Genomic DNA, 14,898 nt, shown 5'->3' with positions numbered 1-14,898 from the left:
TCTCCCCATGTCTGTGTGGGTTTTCTCTGGGGGCTCTGGTTTCCTCCCACAGTCCAAAGACATGTAAGTCAGGTGAATCGGCCACACTAATTTGTCCCTAGGAATGAATGTGAGTGGGTGTGTGTGTTGTATGTCGACCCTGTGTGATGGCCTAGCGGCCTGTTCAGGGTGTCTCCTGCCTGCTGCCCAATGACAGCTGGGTTAGGCTCCAGCATCCCCACGACCCTGAGAGCAGGATAAGCAGTTCGGATAATGGATGGATGGATGGGTGCTCATAGTCATCTCCCTGGTGCTGTTGACAGGCAGCTGAATTTGACAAGACTGATTATGAGCAAGGAGCTAATAATAACATGATATCATGATACCACAAAGTTGAATCAGTTCATCTGGGCACACCGTTTATTGAGAGAAACGTTTTGTCACTCATCTAAGTGACCTCTTAAATCTCAACTGACTGCAGGTATCCCCACCCTTATAAACAATACAGTTCATGTACTTCACATACAGGAGGCAGGACTACAGGCAAGGGTGTGCTATGGGTTCTCCAGTTTTATCTATAGTGGCCAACTTTTATATGGAGGAAATGGAAAAGAGGGATCTGATGTCCTATCCATGGACATCACCTAGCCATTGGTTCAGATTTGTGGACGACACCTGGGTTAAAATTAAATCTCAAGACGTACCACATTTTCCTGACCACATCAACTCTGTGGACAACCACGTCAAGTTAACCAGGGAGGATGTAAAAAATGACAAGTTAGCCTTCTTCAACTGTGAAATTGCAATTGATGATGGGAGACATTCGATTGTTGATGTTAACCATAAATCAACACATACTGATCAGTACTTAAGATTTGACTCTCATCCACTGGAGCACAAACTAGGAGTCATCAGGATGTTGTACCACCGAGCTGACAACACAGCAGCCGAGGAAGGGGAAAAAATCCCACATTCAACAGGCCTTGGTTAAGATCATTTATCCTAACTGGGCATTTGTCAAAGCCCAGAAGACACCAAAACAGTGCACCAGATGATCAAAGAGAAGAGAGCCCTAAGTGTAAACCAGTGGTGATTCCGTATGTGGTGGGAGTGTTATCTCAGTTGCTTTCAAACCCCAAAACACGCTGCACTAGAAATTGGTCCACCTCAAGGATCGAGTCCCCCAGTACAAACAGAGCAATATAGTGTACGCTGTTATGTGCCGGGGGGATTGCCGTGACTTGTACATCAGGGAAACCAAACAGACACTGGCCAAGAGGATGGCACAACACAGAATAGCTAACACGTCGGGCCAGGACTCCACAGTCTACACCTACCTAGACACCAGTGGCCACTAGTGCTGTGCAATATGACGATATATATCGTGTGACGATAGAAAACATGTATTCGTTTCATATTAAGCTCTATCGTTTATTTTGTTGTGTCGCAAACTACACTCTTTACAGCAATATTTTTCATCATTTGGACGACCCTTTCCACTCTTTGCACAGCAAAGAGACACAGGGAGGAAATTTGCAAGAAGGCAATTCAAACAAACATGGAAGACAGTGAATGTAACACACAATGGGGTAATTCCGAAAAGAAGGACTCCGACCAGCCAGGACAAAACAAGAAGCTTGTACCTAAAAGAGGGGCTTCTTCTAAGATATGGATGTGGTTTGGGTATGAAAAGTCTGACACAGACCAGAAAACTGTACTTTGCAAAATGTGCCACATGCCGGTCCCCACAACAGGCTCAAACATCACTAGCATCTTTTACCACCTACACAACTATTGTATACACCCCTAAGAGAATTGCCACCTTAACGTGGTGGAGGGGTTTGTGTGTCCCGGTGATCCTGGGAGCTGTGTTGTCGGGGGCAATAGCCCCTAGTAGGGTCTCCAAAGGCAAATTGGTCCCAGGGGAGGGGCCAGACCAAGAGCGATTCCCAAGAAACCCAATGAAATTACACCAGCAGAATTACAGCACCTCGCCCAGAAAAGGGAAACTGGAGCCCCTTCCTGGAACCAGACTTGGGAAGGGAGCTCGCCGGCAAGTGTCTGGTGGCCGGGCCTTGGCCAATGGGGCATGGTCGGCCATAAGGTCATTGGTGCCTGTTGAGGTGGCAACCTAAGATCCTGCTGGTGGACACCAGCGGTGAGAGAAGCCGTCAGGCTGAAGAAGGAGGCCTTTTGGGCTTGGTTGGCCTAGAAGTCTCCTGAAGCAGCAGACAGGTACCGGGAGGCCAGAAGGGCTGCGGCTTTGGCGCTCGCGGAAGCAAACACTCGAGTGTGGAGGAGTTCAGCAAGGCTATGGAGGAGGACTTTAGGTTAGCCTCAACAAATTTCTGGCAAACCATCCGCCGACTCAGGAAAAGGAAGCAGGGCTTGACTCAGGCTGTATTCAGCCGGGGAGGGGAACTATTGACCCAGACTGGGGATGTTGTCGAGTGGTAGAAAGAACACTTTGAGGAGCTCCTGAACACAACTCTCATGTCCTCAGTGGAGGAGGTAGAGTCTGAAGACTCAGGGGAAGTCCCACCCATATCCCTGACAGATGTCTCTGAGGTAGTTAAGAAGCTCCTCAATGGCAAGGTGCCGGGTGTGGATGAGATTCGCCCTAAGATGCTGAAGGCTCTGGACATGTTGGGCTGTCATTTCATGCCTCTTCAGTGTCGCGTGGAGGTCGGGGACAGTACCTGTGGAGTGGCAGACTGAGGTGGTGGTTCCCAAATTTAAAAAGGGGGACCGGAGGGTGTGCTCCAATTATCAGGGCATCACATTGCTCAGCCTCCCTGGGAAAATCTACTCTAGGGTGCTGGAAAGGAGGTTCCGACCGATTGTTGAACCTTGGATCCAGGAGGAACAATGCGGATTCCGTCCTGGCCGTGGAACAACGGACCAATTTTTACCCTTGTGGAAGTGCTGAGGGGGAAATGGGAGTGTGACCAGCCAGTCTACATGTGTTTTGTAGACTTGGAGAAGGATTACAACCGTGTACCCTGGGGCACTCTGTGGGGAGTACTGCAGGAGTATGGGGTACCAGGGCAGTTGCTACAAGCCATCCGGTCCTTGTATAACCAAAGTGAGAGCTGTGTCCGCATTCTTGGCACAAAGTCAAACAAGTTTTCGGTGGGTGTTGGACTCTGCCAAGGTTATCTTGTTGTATCCGATTCTGTTCGTGATATTCATGGACAGGATCTCAAGGCACAGCCAAGGTGAGGAGTGTGTCTGTTTTGGGAACCTCAGAATGGCATCTCTGCTCTTTGCAGATGATGTGGTTTTGTTGGCTTCATCACAACGCGACCTCCAGCACACACTGGGGTGGTTTGCAGCTGTGTGTGAAATGGCCAAGAAGAGAGTCAGTACCTCCAAGTCTGAGACCACGGTTCTCTACCGGAAAATGGTGGATTGCTCCCTCCGGGTTGGGGATGAGTTGTTGCCTCAAGTTGAAGGAATTCAAGTATCCTGGGGTCTTGTTCATTAGTGAGGGTAGGATGAAGCGGGAGATTGACAGGCGGATTGGTGCAGCATCAGCAGTAATGCGGCTGTTGTACTGGACCGTTGTGGTGAAGAGGGAGCTGAGCTGAAAGGCAAAGCCCTCAATTTACAAGTCAATCTTCGTTCCAACCTTCACTTATGGTCATCAGCTTTGGGTAGTGACCTAAAGTGTACGATCACAAACAAGCGGCTGAAATGAGTTTCTTCCGTAGGGTATCTAGGCTCAGCCTTAGAGATGGAGTGAGGAACTCGGACATCCGGAGGGAGCTCGGAGTTGAGCCGCTGCTCCTTCACATCAAAAGGAGCCAGTTGAGGTGGTTCAGGCATCCGATTAGGATCCTTCCTGGGCGCCTTCCTTTGGAGGTTTACCTGGCGTGGCCAACTGGGAGGAGACCCCGGGGTAGACCCAAAACTTGCTGGAGGGACTACATGTCCAATCTGGCCTGGGAACGCCTTAGGATCCCCCACAAGGAGCGCCCTACTTAGCTTGCTGCCATCGCAACCCAACCCTGGAGAAGCGGCTGAAGATGAATCAATCAATCAATCAATCATCAATATTTTATACATTAATATTGGCCCTGTGATGGCCTGGCGGCCTGTTCAGGGTGTCTCTCTGCCTGCCATCCAATGACTGCTGGGATAGGCTCCAGCATCCCCACAACCCTGAGAGCAGGATAAGCAGTTTGGATAATGGATGGATGGATTAATATTGTTACATGCTTAATTGACATTTTGTGCAAAGGTTCTAAATAAAAGGAGAAAAATAATCAAATATGAGTAAGTACCTTTTTATTTGTTGAGTATTTAATCCAAAATGTAATGAGAAATAGGCCTTTCTGTGTGGTCATTTTATATAAACTATTTATTCATTAAATTTACAGAAAATGTGCTATGTCGTGATATGTATCCTTATCGTGATACAAATGATCGATATCGTGATATGAGATTTTGGTTATATCGCACAGCCCTAGTGGCCATTCTTTCAATGATGAGGATGTGGCCATCCTTGATAGGGAGGAATGCTGGTTTGAATGGGGAGTCAAAGAGGCCATCTATGTATGTGATGAGGGAATGACCATCCCTGAACCGAGGGGGGGGTGGCAAAGAGTACATCTGTTGCCATCTTACAATGCTGTGATTACAAATATTCCCAAATCCTGTGAATAGTACACATGGACGTTGTAACTCTAGTTAATGGTCACAGCAATTTGCAAATGAAACGGATTGTTGTTTTCAGCTGATATGCAACTGTATTGTTTATAAGGGTGAGGGTACCTGAGGTCAGTTGAGATTGAAGGTCACTTAGATGAGTGATGAAACATTTTTCCCAATAAACGCTGTGTCCAGATGAAATGATTCAACTTTCTGCTATTTTCTCATCTAGATTATCGAGCATGCATCAAGACATGATATTATGATGTGTGGAAAATAAACAAGCTAGAGGTTGCAAATAACACTGCAGCATGCCTTGTAAAATTTGTGCTCACCTGAACACAAATAGATTTTGTGGTCAAACAAGAAAAGCACTGTTGGTTACTTTGACTTTTTCACACGGTGGCTCAAAAGCACACTGACAAAAGACTAAACCCAGAAGAATACAGGAAGTTAGGGCATGAACATGCCCAGGGTTGTATTCCAGAAAGCGGGTTTATTGAAAACTCTTGAGTTTGTTAACCCTGAGATGAGGGAAACTCTAGTTTTTCCGTTCCAGAAAGAGAGGTAATTCAAACTCTGAGTCAGTAACCATGGTAACTGAGTCAGTTACCAACCACCCAGAGTTTGAGTAACCTCTCTTTCTGGAATGGAAAAAACAGTTTCTCCTCATCTCAGGGTTAACAAACTCAGAGTTTTAACTAAACCCCCTTTCTTTAATACACCCCTGTTCTTCTGGAAACTTGTACCCTAAGGAACAAACACCACCAGCTACCATCGGCGTGGAACGCATGAACTGGGTTACTAACCTTCATAAACTGTCCTTAAAAAATCTACTTAGGCCTTAGGGAACTTTAATGAGGTGCGTATGTGTGTGTGTGTGTGGGGGGGGGGGGTACCGCTTCATGCTGAGTGCAACACCTGCTCCAGACCTATACAGCAAGTAAAGACACAAACTTGTTGCAAAAGTCATACTCTCATTTATCCAAAGCATTTGCCTTGAAAAGCTCTCTAGGCCAAAAAAAAAAAACGAGAAAAAAAGAATGAAAGCTTCAAACAATCTGCATTTGATTTCAATTGTATTAACGGTAAGGTAGAAGTGAGCCATGTGCTCTTATTTATCTCATTCCCTTATCAGGATGAAAGTACTAATTACATTGTGTTAAAGCTGCATCTTATCTACTCGATTAGGCATTGCAACATTTCTTACCACAAAGAATGGCATGGCGGGCGTCATAACAGGTCAACCTTAATTGAAGTTTAGTCTTGGTATATAGTTTTCCTCGCATTGCTAGCGTTAAACAAAGAGTGGGGCAATCCTCAAGGTTAGGAGCGAAGTGATGAATGCAAGACAAAATTACTTGGGCCTAAATGACAAAGAGAAACACCATAGAGGAAACGTTATTGCAAAAGAGGACTGTGGTCAAGAAAAAAAAACAAAGGGGGGGTGAGATATGCTCTATTTTGAATCTAATAGAATGAATAAATGAAGGAACACAAACTACAGCCAAGACCTTAACTCCTGGAAGCTGTGTCAGGAAATGTTGATGACAACAGCAAAAAGAACCTAACTGCAACATAAAGTTATTGGTAAAACAGAGGTGTTAGAGTTGAGTGATGAATGTTTGAACACAAGAGGCAAGGCAACCACATTGAGTCAATGCTGTTCATCACTGCAGTGCTCGACATCCTGGCACCCCTTCACACCCTACCCCCCCCCCGGCTTTTTTTTTTTTTGGCTGGCGTGCTCCTCCTTTCTGATTCTACAGCAATTCCCTTAATGGTGATTACACATAACGCTGGTTTTAGCATGACTACAACTCACTTAAAATGATGTTGTAATTTCAGGCTTCAGCTCAGGTGGATCCCCAAAGGCTAAATTACAAACTACTAGTCTAGTTACAGATGATACACATTGTGCCATCACCTACCCTCAAAGCAAACTGAAACTTTATTTGTATATCTACCATGCCTAAAGAAAACAAATTCTCTCCTGGAAAATGTTGCACAAAATTGTGCAACAAAATTAATACAAATGACATTTGCCTGGAATAGGTGGTCAAAAATCTAAACACATTACCATGTAAGTTTACAAAGAAGTATAAAACTATATGAAAATGTAAAACTCTGACAATGGATAAACATGCCTTTGGTTAAAGTATTTCCATTCCTCACTCAGTTAGGATTACTTTTCTCACTGGAAAAGATAAGTTCCGCATTTACATAAATAGACGTATATATTTCAGAATTAATTTTTACTTTTTAGTGTGAAACGGCTTGGTGACATTTTCTTCTCAAAATGTATTTCAACTTAATGCTAGGAAGTCTAATACCAGGTAACGAGATAATAAAATGTAGCAAGTACAACATATTTTCACTGGTGGAGGTATTTTAAAGAGACTTTTCTTTTTTAATCATTCTCAAAAACTACATATAAAAAATTATTTGCACCAGCGAATCCATTACAAGGAGATATTTGTTTGAGTTAAGGTAAATCCGTCTCCTGAGAAATAACGCCAGCTATAAACCCAGGTGCATTAAGAATGACTGCCTGCCCCTGTTTCCCCCCGCTTTGTCTCGTAATCGTACCCGGCCAATTATCCCACTCTTCCGAGCCATCCCGGTCACTGCTCCACCCCCTCTGCCAATCCGGCAAGGGCTGCAGACTACCACATGCCTCCCCTGATAAATGGTGGAGTCGCCAGCTGCTTCTTTTCACCTGACAGCGAGGAGTTTCGCCAGGGGGAAGTAACGCATGGGAGGATCACACTATTCTCCCCAGTTCCCCCTCCGCCCCGAACAGGCGCACCACCTGACCAGAGGAGGTGCTAGTGCAGTGACCAGGACACAAACCTACCTCCGGCTTCCCACCCGCAGACATGGCCAATTGTGTCAGTAGAGACACCCGACCAAGCCGGGGGTAACACAGGGATTCGAACCAGCGATCCCCAAGTTGGTAGGCAACGGTTGGTAGACTGCTACACTATCTGGTCAGTCCCACTTTATTTAATTTTTAAGCTCATTTATTAGATAATACACAACAGAGAGTGATGTTACAGATTAGCAAATGGGGTTATTTTTTTCATTAACTACAGTCAGTACTTGCATAGGAAATTTCCAGTTTAGATGTAAAGGTAACATAAGTGTGAGGCCTGTGGACTGTGCCATTCTGTACAAGCAATGCTACAACTCATGGTTGAGCTCTTCGTGACCACAGCCAACAGAGAATGGAAGAGTTTTAACTAAAACTACTTTGTTTTCACCCCGGTTCAATTGTAATTTTCCGGCATTATCTAGTGTGGCTGTAAATACATGGTGGCAGAATGCTTTGGTTTGATGACTGAGCATTTTTTATTATTTAAAAGGTGAAACAAGACAGTTATAGATAGCTGCAATGATAAGTTTAGTCCATGTGATGACAAAAAGACAATTTTTTTTACAGGCTCCCGCTGGAGCACTGGAAATGATACAAAGTTCATTTGAGGCACATGGTTTGACCTTCCAGCAATAATGGCACCTGCAAGTTACCAAAAATTCCATTGACAACGTTGCCGCTTTCTTTAGAGTCACATATGGTCTTTTATGTTTTAAAAAGTCAGCTTCTTGTGACTGAAGATCAGCTAATAGACCAGCTTCACTATACTCATCCTAGTATTTTGTCCATACACCTAAACAGCGGCATGCTTGTTAGGGCTCGGTCTGTTGACCAACCTGGCAACCAGCAATGAGAGCGGGGGAAGGGCGCGTCTGAAACACCTGCAGCCTACCTACTCGTTAACCACTCTAGTATAAGTTTGTTTGCTTTCCAGAACTCGTCGCGAGTTCGTCCTGAACAGTCCCATGAGTAAATTCTTCGTCTCGAGTTTTGTGACTTTTCTGTGTCTCCCGGTGGAGTACAGATTGTAGTATTCTCCGTGTTTTTGCTTGTTTGATTATTCCCTTGTGTCAGTTCTCCTAGAGAGCTTGTTCGGAGAAGAACTCTCTTTGTGTTTTCCCCATTGGATTTTCCCATCGTGATTTTCTAGTTGAGATCAAGTTTTTGATATTCTAATTTCTCCTCTCTCACTGTGGATCTTATTACTCGGTTGGACTTCTACCTTAAAGGAGCAGTTTGTGTTTTTTCCCCTTTCGGACTTTAAAGGAGCAGTTTGTGTTTTTTTTTCCCTTTCGGACTTTAAAGGAGCAGTTTACGTTTTTTCCCTTTCGGACTTTAAAGGAGCAGTTTACGTTTTTTCCCTTTCGGACTTTAAGGGAGCAGTTTACGTTTTCCCGTTTTTAAGAAGCTATTCTCAAGTTCCGCCTGAAGCGCCTCCCCCTTCTGTCCAGGCCCGGCCGGCTCTCCTCTACGAGTCCTGCCAGGTTGGTGCTTTACTTTGTCTTGTGTTGTCGCTATTGGGTTCGTTCTACAAACCTTAACAGTACGAACTCGCCCTCACTATGAACCCAGACAACCTAGACGCCAATCCTATCCAGGCTGCTCTCTATAAGCAGATTCAGCTTACAGCCTCCCACGGCCAGCAACTACAAGAGGCCGCTGTTGCCATGCAGGGCCTCCGGGCTCAGGTGCAACCCCTCCAGGCTTCGGTGGATTCTCTTTCGGCCCAGCAAGCGGCGCTCGCGAGCCAACAAGAGGAGGTTCTTAAGCAGTTGCAAACTCTCACAGCGGCTATCACCATCCAGCCAGCTGTCCCACCAGTTCCGGCCGCCCCTCCTCCAGCAGTGCCCGCAGCCGTTGCCTTAGACAATCCTACCGTTTATGTTTCGGATTTCCGGGAGCCCAGTATCTCCAATCCCAAGCCTTTTGATGGCAACTTTGAGACCTGTGCCACGTTCATCATGCAGTGTGAGCTTGTCTTCGCCCACCATTCCAGGGGGTTCACCACAGATGCTGCAAGAGTTGCTTACGTGACTAACCTGCTGACTGGCCGCGCTGCTCAGTGGGCCACTGCTTCCTGGTCCATGGGGGCCAGTTTCTGCTCTTCCTACGATGACTTTGTGGCTGAGCTTCGGAAGGTATTCCATCACCCAGTGTACGGTCAGGATCCGGGTGTCCGATTGAGCAGGATCCAGCAGGGCAGTGGCAGTGTCACTGACTACTCAGTCGAGTTCAGGCTGGCTGCGGCTGAGAGTGGCTGGAACGACCAGTCACTTCGGGTAACCTTCCGTAGGGGCCTCAGCGATGCCGTCAAGGATCAGCTAGCCACCCGGGAGGATCCTACCTCTCTCGACGACCTTATCAGCCTTGCCATCCGCATCGATGGACGTCTCCGCGAGAGAAGGCGCGAGCGAGGTCTACGGGGAACCGTTTCTACCTCTCAGCCATCCAGAGCTTCCGAAGGGGGCTCTTCTTCGTCGCACTCCACTTCCCCTGTGGCAAGCCTCTCCTCCTCCCAGACAGTGACAGAGGAGGAACCTATGCAGCTTGGGCGTACACGACTGACTCCCGCTGAACGTGAGGCCCGGTTCAAGGCAGGTCTCTGTCTTTACTGCGGTCTTAAGGGACACCGGATCAGCGAGTGTCCTACGCGGCCAAAAGATTAGGCTCACTGGGACCCCGGGAGATCCTAGTGAGCCGTCTTTCCTGTTCCCGCAATCCTGCTCCGGCTAACCATCTTGTGAGCGTTACCCTGGCTTGGGCAGACCAGCGGCTCACTGTAGGCGCACTCATCGATTCGGGAGCTGATGGGTGTTTCTTGGACTCTACGTTTGCTGCTCAAGCTAACATTCCATGTGAGGAATTTGAGAGGCCAATAGAGGCCTTTGCTCTGGATGAGCGCCGCCTGGCCAGTGTTACCCGACAGTCCTGTCCCGTGTCTCTCACTATTGCTGGAAACCATGTGGAGAGCCTTCAGTTCTTCGTCATCCAGTCTCCCTTAGTTCCTGTGATCTTGGGGCGTCCCTGGTTGGCTCAGCATGAGCCACACATTGCTTGGTCGTCTGGTAACATTTTGGAGTGGAGCTCCTCCTGTCACGCCCGGTGTCTTCAGGCCGCACCTGGTCCAGCAGTCCAGACTGTTCCGATTGCCCCTCCTCCCGATCTTTCCTCTGTTCCTCCCGAGTATCATGATCTCGGGGAGGTCTTCAGCAAGACGCGGGCTCAGTCTCTCCCTCCGCATCGGCCATATGATTGTGCTATCAACCTCCGTCCTGGGGCCTCTCTCCCTAGCAGTCGTCTTTACAGCCTTTCCATTCCCGAGAAGGCTGCTATGGACGATTACATTTCAGAATCGTTGGCGGCAGGGCTCATCCGACCCTCATCCTCCCAGGTGGCAGCTGGTTTCTTTTTCGTTAAGAAGAAGGATGGTGGTCTCCGACCCTGCATTGATTATCGCCAACTCAACGACATCACCATCAAGAATAAATACCCCCTGCCTCTGATGAGCTCCACCCTCGAACCCCTGACCCAGGCGACTGTCTTCACTAAGCTGGATCTCCGGAACGCCTACCATCTCGTTCGGATCCGGAAAGGGGACGAGTGGAAGACAGCCTTTAAGACTCCCCGTGGTCATTATGAGTACCTGGTAATGCCGTTCGGCCTCACCAACGCCCCGGCGGTGTTCCAGGCACTCATGAATGACATCCTTCGCGACATGCTCGACCAATTCGTTGTCGTCTACCTTGATGACATCCTCATCTTCTCCAGGTCCCTCGAGGAGCATGTCCAGCACGTGCGGCAGGTTCTCGAACGCCTCCTTCGTAACCGGCTGTTCGTCAAGGCTGAGAAATGCCTGTTCCATTCTGAGTCAGTGGACTACTTAGGTTTTATCGTGGAGGGAGGCAAGACTCGAGCTGATCCTCGCAAGATCAAAGCGGTGGTGGAATGGCCGGATCCTAAGTCACGTAAGGAACTGCAGAGCTTCCTCGGGTTCGCGAACTTTTACAGGAGGTTCGTCCGAAACTACAGCTCTGTAGCAGAACCCCTCACCCGTCTAACCTCCCCCTCTCAGCCGTTCGTCTGGTCCCCAGCTGCTCGCTCTGCATTTCTGTCGCTCAAGGAGAGGTTCACCAGTGCCCCCGTCCTACTCCATCCCGATCCCAAGAGGCAGTTCATAGTTGAGGTGGACGCTTCGGACACCGGATTGGGGGCTGTGCTCTCCCAACGATCAGAGACCGACCAGAAGGTTCATCCTTGCGCGTTCTTCTCCCGCCGGTTCCTTCCCGCCGAGGAGAACTACGATGTTGGTAATCGGGAGCTTCTCGCTGTAGTGGCTGCACTTGAGGAATGGCGCCATTGGCTGGAGGGGGCAGAGCATCCATTTACCATCTGGACTGATCATAAGAACCTGACGTTCATCCGGGCAACCAAACGTCTCAATGGTCGGCAGGCACGGTGGGCCAGTTTCCTCAGTCGGTTCGACTTCACACTGACTTATCGTCCTGGCTCCCGCAACACCAAGGCAGATGCTCTGTCTCGTCAACACCTTAAGGAACCTGTAACGGTGGAGCCAAGTCCCGTCCTCCCTGAGACCAAGGTCGTTGGCGTGGTGACCTGGGGCCTTGAAACGGTGGTCAAGCGCGCCTTGCGCTCCAGTCCAGCCCCGAGCAACGTGCCGCCTCGCCGACTGTTTGTTCCGGACTCAGTGAGGTCTCGGGTCCTCAAATGGGGCCACACCAGTCAGCTCGCTTGCCACCCTGGAGTCCACCGCACTTTCACTTTCATAGCTCGACGGTTCTGGTGGCCCACTATGAGGAGGGACGTCAAGGAGTTCGTCATGGCCTGCACCATCTGTGCCCGCAGCAAGGCCTCTCACCAGGCACCGGCTGGTCTGCTGCAGCCCCTTCCTATTCCCAGTCGGCCCTGGTCCCATGTGGCGTTGGATTTTGTCTCTGGACTTCCTCCGTCTCAGGGCAACACAGTGATCCTGACGGTGGTGGATCGCTTCAGCAAGGGTGTTCACCTGGTGGCTTTGCCTAAGCTTCCTTCTGCTTCAGAAACCGCTGACCTCCTGATGAGCCACGTCTTCCGTTTGCATGGACTTCCCAAGGACATTGTGTCAGACAGAGGGCCCCAGTTTGTTTCCCGTGTGTGGCGTGCTTTCTGCAAGGGGTTGGGCGCCTCGGTCAGCCTTTCGTCGGGATATCATCCGCAGACTAACGGACAGACTGAGAGGATGAACCAGAGTGTGGAATCTGCTCTCCGTTGCGTCGCTGCTAAGAAGCCAACCTCCTGGAGTCAGTTTCTCCCCTGGGTCGAGTATGCGGTCAACTCCCTGGTCAGCTCCGCCACCGGCCTCTCGCCCTTTGAGGCATCCCTGGGTTACCAGCCGCCCGTCTTCTCTGCACAGGAGTCCGAAGTGGAGGTTCCCTCCGTGCAGACTCATCTGGACCGCTGTCGTCGTGTCTGGGAGATCACCAGGGCTGCGCTGCTCCGTGCTACGGAACGTGCCAGACGAGGAGCTAACCGTCGCCGATCCACAGCACCAGCTTACCAACCCGGACAGAGAGTCTGGCTGTCCACCAAGGATCTCCCCCTTCAGTCCTCTGCCAAGAAGCTGAATCCCCAGTTCGTTGGACCCTTCGAGATCCAGGAAGTACCCAGTCCTGCAGTTGTGCGTCTTAAGCTCCCGGCCTCCATGAAGATCCATCCGGTTTTTCATGTGTCCCGAGTAAAGCCTGTCTCCGAGAGCCCTCTTATGCCTCCGGCCCCAGCTCCGCCTCCCCCTGAGATTGTGGATGGGCATCCACAGTGGAAGGTCCGTCGGCTGATGGACGTCCGACGCAGGGGACGGGGGTTCCAGTATTTGGTTGACTGGGAGGGCTATGGGGTGGAGGAACGAAGCTGGGTATCCCGCCAGCTCATCATGGACCCTGGTCTGCTCGCTGAGTTCTATCGCCGTCACCCTGACAAGCCTGGCAGGTCGCCTGGTGGCTCCCGTAGAGGGGGGGGTACTGTTAGGGCTCGGTCTGTTGACCAACCTGGCAACCAGCAATGAGAGCGGGGGAAGGGCGCGTCTGAAACACCTGCAGCCTACCTACTCGTTAACCACTCTAGTATAAGTTTGTTTGCTTTCCAGAACTCGTCGCGAGTTCGTCCTGAACAGTCCCGTGAGTAAATTCTTCGTCTCGAGTTTTGTGACTTTTCTGTGTCTCCCGGTGGAGTACAGATTGTAGTATTCTCCGTGTTTTTGCTTGTTTGATTATTCCCTTGTGTCAGTTCTCCTAGAGAGCTTGTTCGGAGAAGAACTCTCTTTGTGTTTTCCCCATTGGATTTTCCCATCGTGATTTTCTAGTTGAGATCAAGTTTTTGATATTCTAATTTCTCCTCTCTCACTGTGGATCTTATTACTCGGTTGGACTTCTACCTTAAAGGAGCAGTTTGTGTTTTTTCCCCTTTCGGACTTTAAAGGAGCAGTTTGTGTTTTTTTTTCCCTTTCGGACTTTAAAGGAGCAGTTTACGTTTTTTCCCTTTCGGACTTTAAAGGAGCAGTTTACGTTTTTTCCCTTTCGGACTTTAAGGGAGCAGTTTACGTTTTCCCGTTTTTAAGAAGCTATTCTCAAGTTCCGCCTGAAGCGCCTCCCCCTTCTGTCCAGGCCCGGCCGGCTCTCCTCTACGAGTCCTGCCAGGTTGGTGCTTTACTTTGTCTTGTGTTGTCGCTATTGGGTTCGTTCTACAAACCTTAACAATGCTACTTGCTAAATAGCCAGCTTGGTGGTCCCCCCAAAAAAACCATTTTGTTCTTGTGGAAAGTCCAAAATCAAGTCAAGTTCAGAAAAAAAAAATATTAAGGTGGTTTAACACAGCACCTGATGCTTTTCGTCATAGCCGCTGGGCCACCGAGAACACGTGATTCTGATGCTTCCAGTACACTTCTGCCTGATTGTTATAAATATTGCCTTCACCACTGGGTGTGGACGAAGAAGTACGACAAAACCCAAAGGCCGCTACTGTTGCCTAAATGACCTTTTGCTTAAACTTCAAAAAGTTGTTCCTCTAGCTGACGCCTATTGTTGTACAAGCTAAAACATTTTTTCGAACACCACATTACTATTAGAAAACAACACTACAGGAATAAAAGCCAACCACAACATTATTCAGCCCAAATTACTGAAAAGGTAAGATAATGTCCCATAGTGAAACTGTTACCTCCATCACGAGTTCAACCACAATGGCCTATGGCATAGCATAAAGACTCCCATGTCAAGAGGCCACCCTCTCTCCTGACCCGTCGCTTGCACACAGTGACAAGTAGCCCTGCAGTAATAATAGCCCCAACTTGAATTGAGGGCTGATTCCACGGAGCTGTTGTTGAGAAGCAAAGGCTCATT

General features: G+C 48.8%; 1 protein-coding gene across 1 annotated transcript in view; it reads right to left on the bottom strand.

Annotated features, from left to right (window-relative positions):
- atp11c (ATPase phospholipid transporting 11C) overlaps positions 1-14,898 on the bottom strand; it is an 82,568-nt gene that overhangs the window by 60,206 nt on the left and 7,464 nt on the right. The gene's annotated exons all lie outside the window — the stretch shown is intronic.

The sequence above is a fragment of the Lampris incognitus genome, chromosome 1 (genome assembly GCF_029633865.1).
Source record: "Lampris incognitus isolate fLamInc1 chromosome 1, fLamInc1.hap2, whole genome shotgun sequence".
Classification (NCBI taxonomy): Eukaryota; Metazoa; Chordata; class Actinopteri; order Lampriformes; family Lampridae; genus Lampris; species Lampris incognitus.
This window is presented reverse-complemented; position numbering and strand designations above follow the sequence as displayed.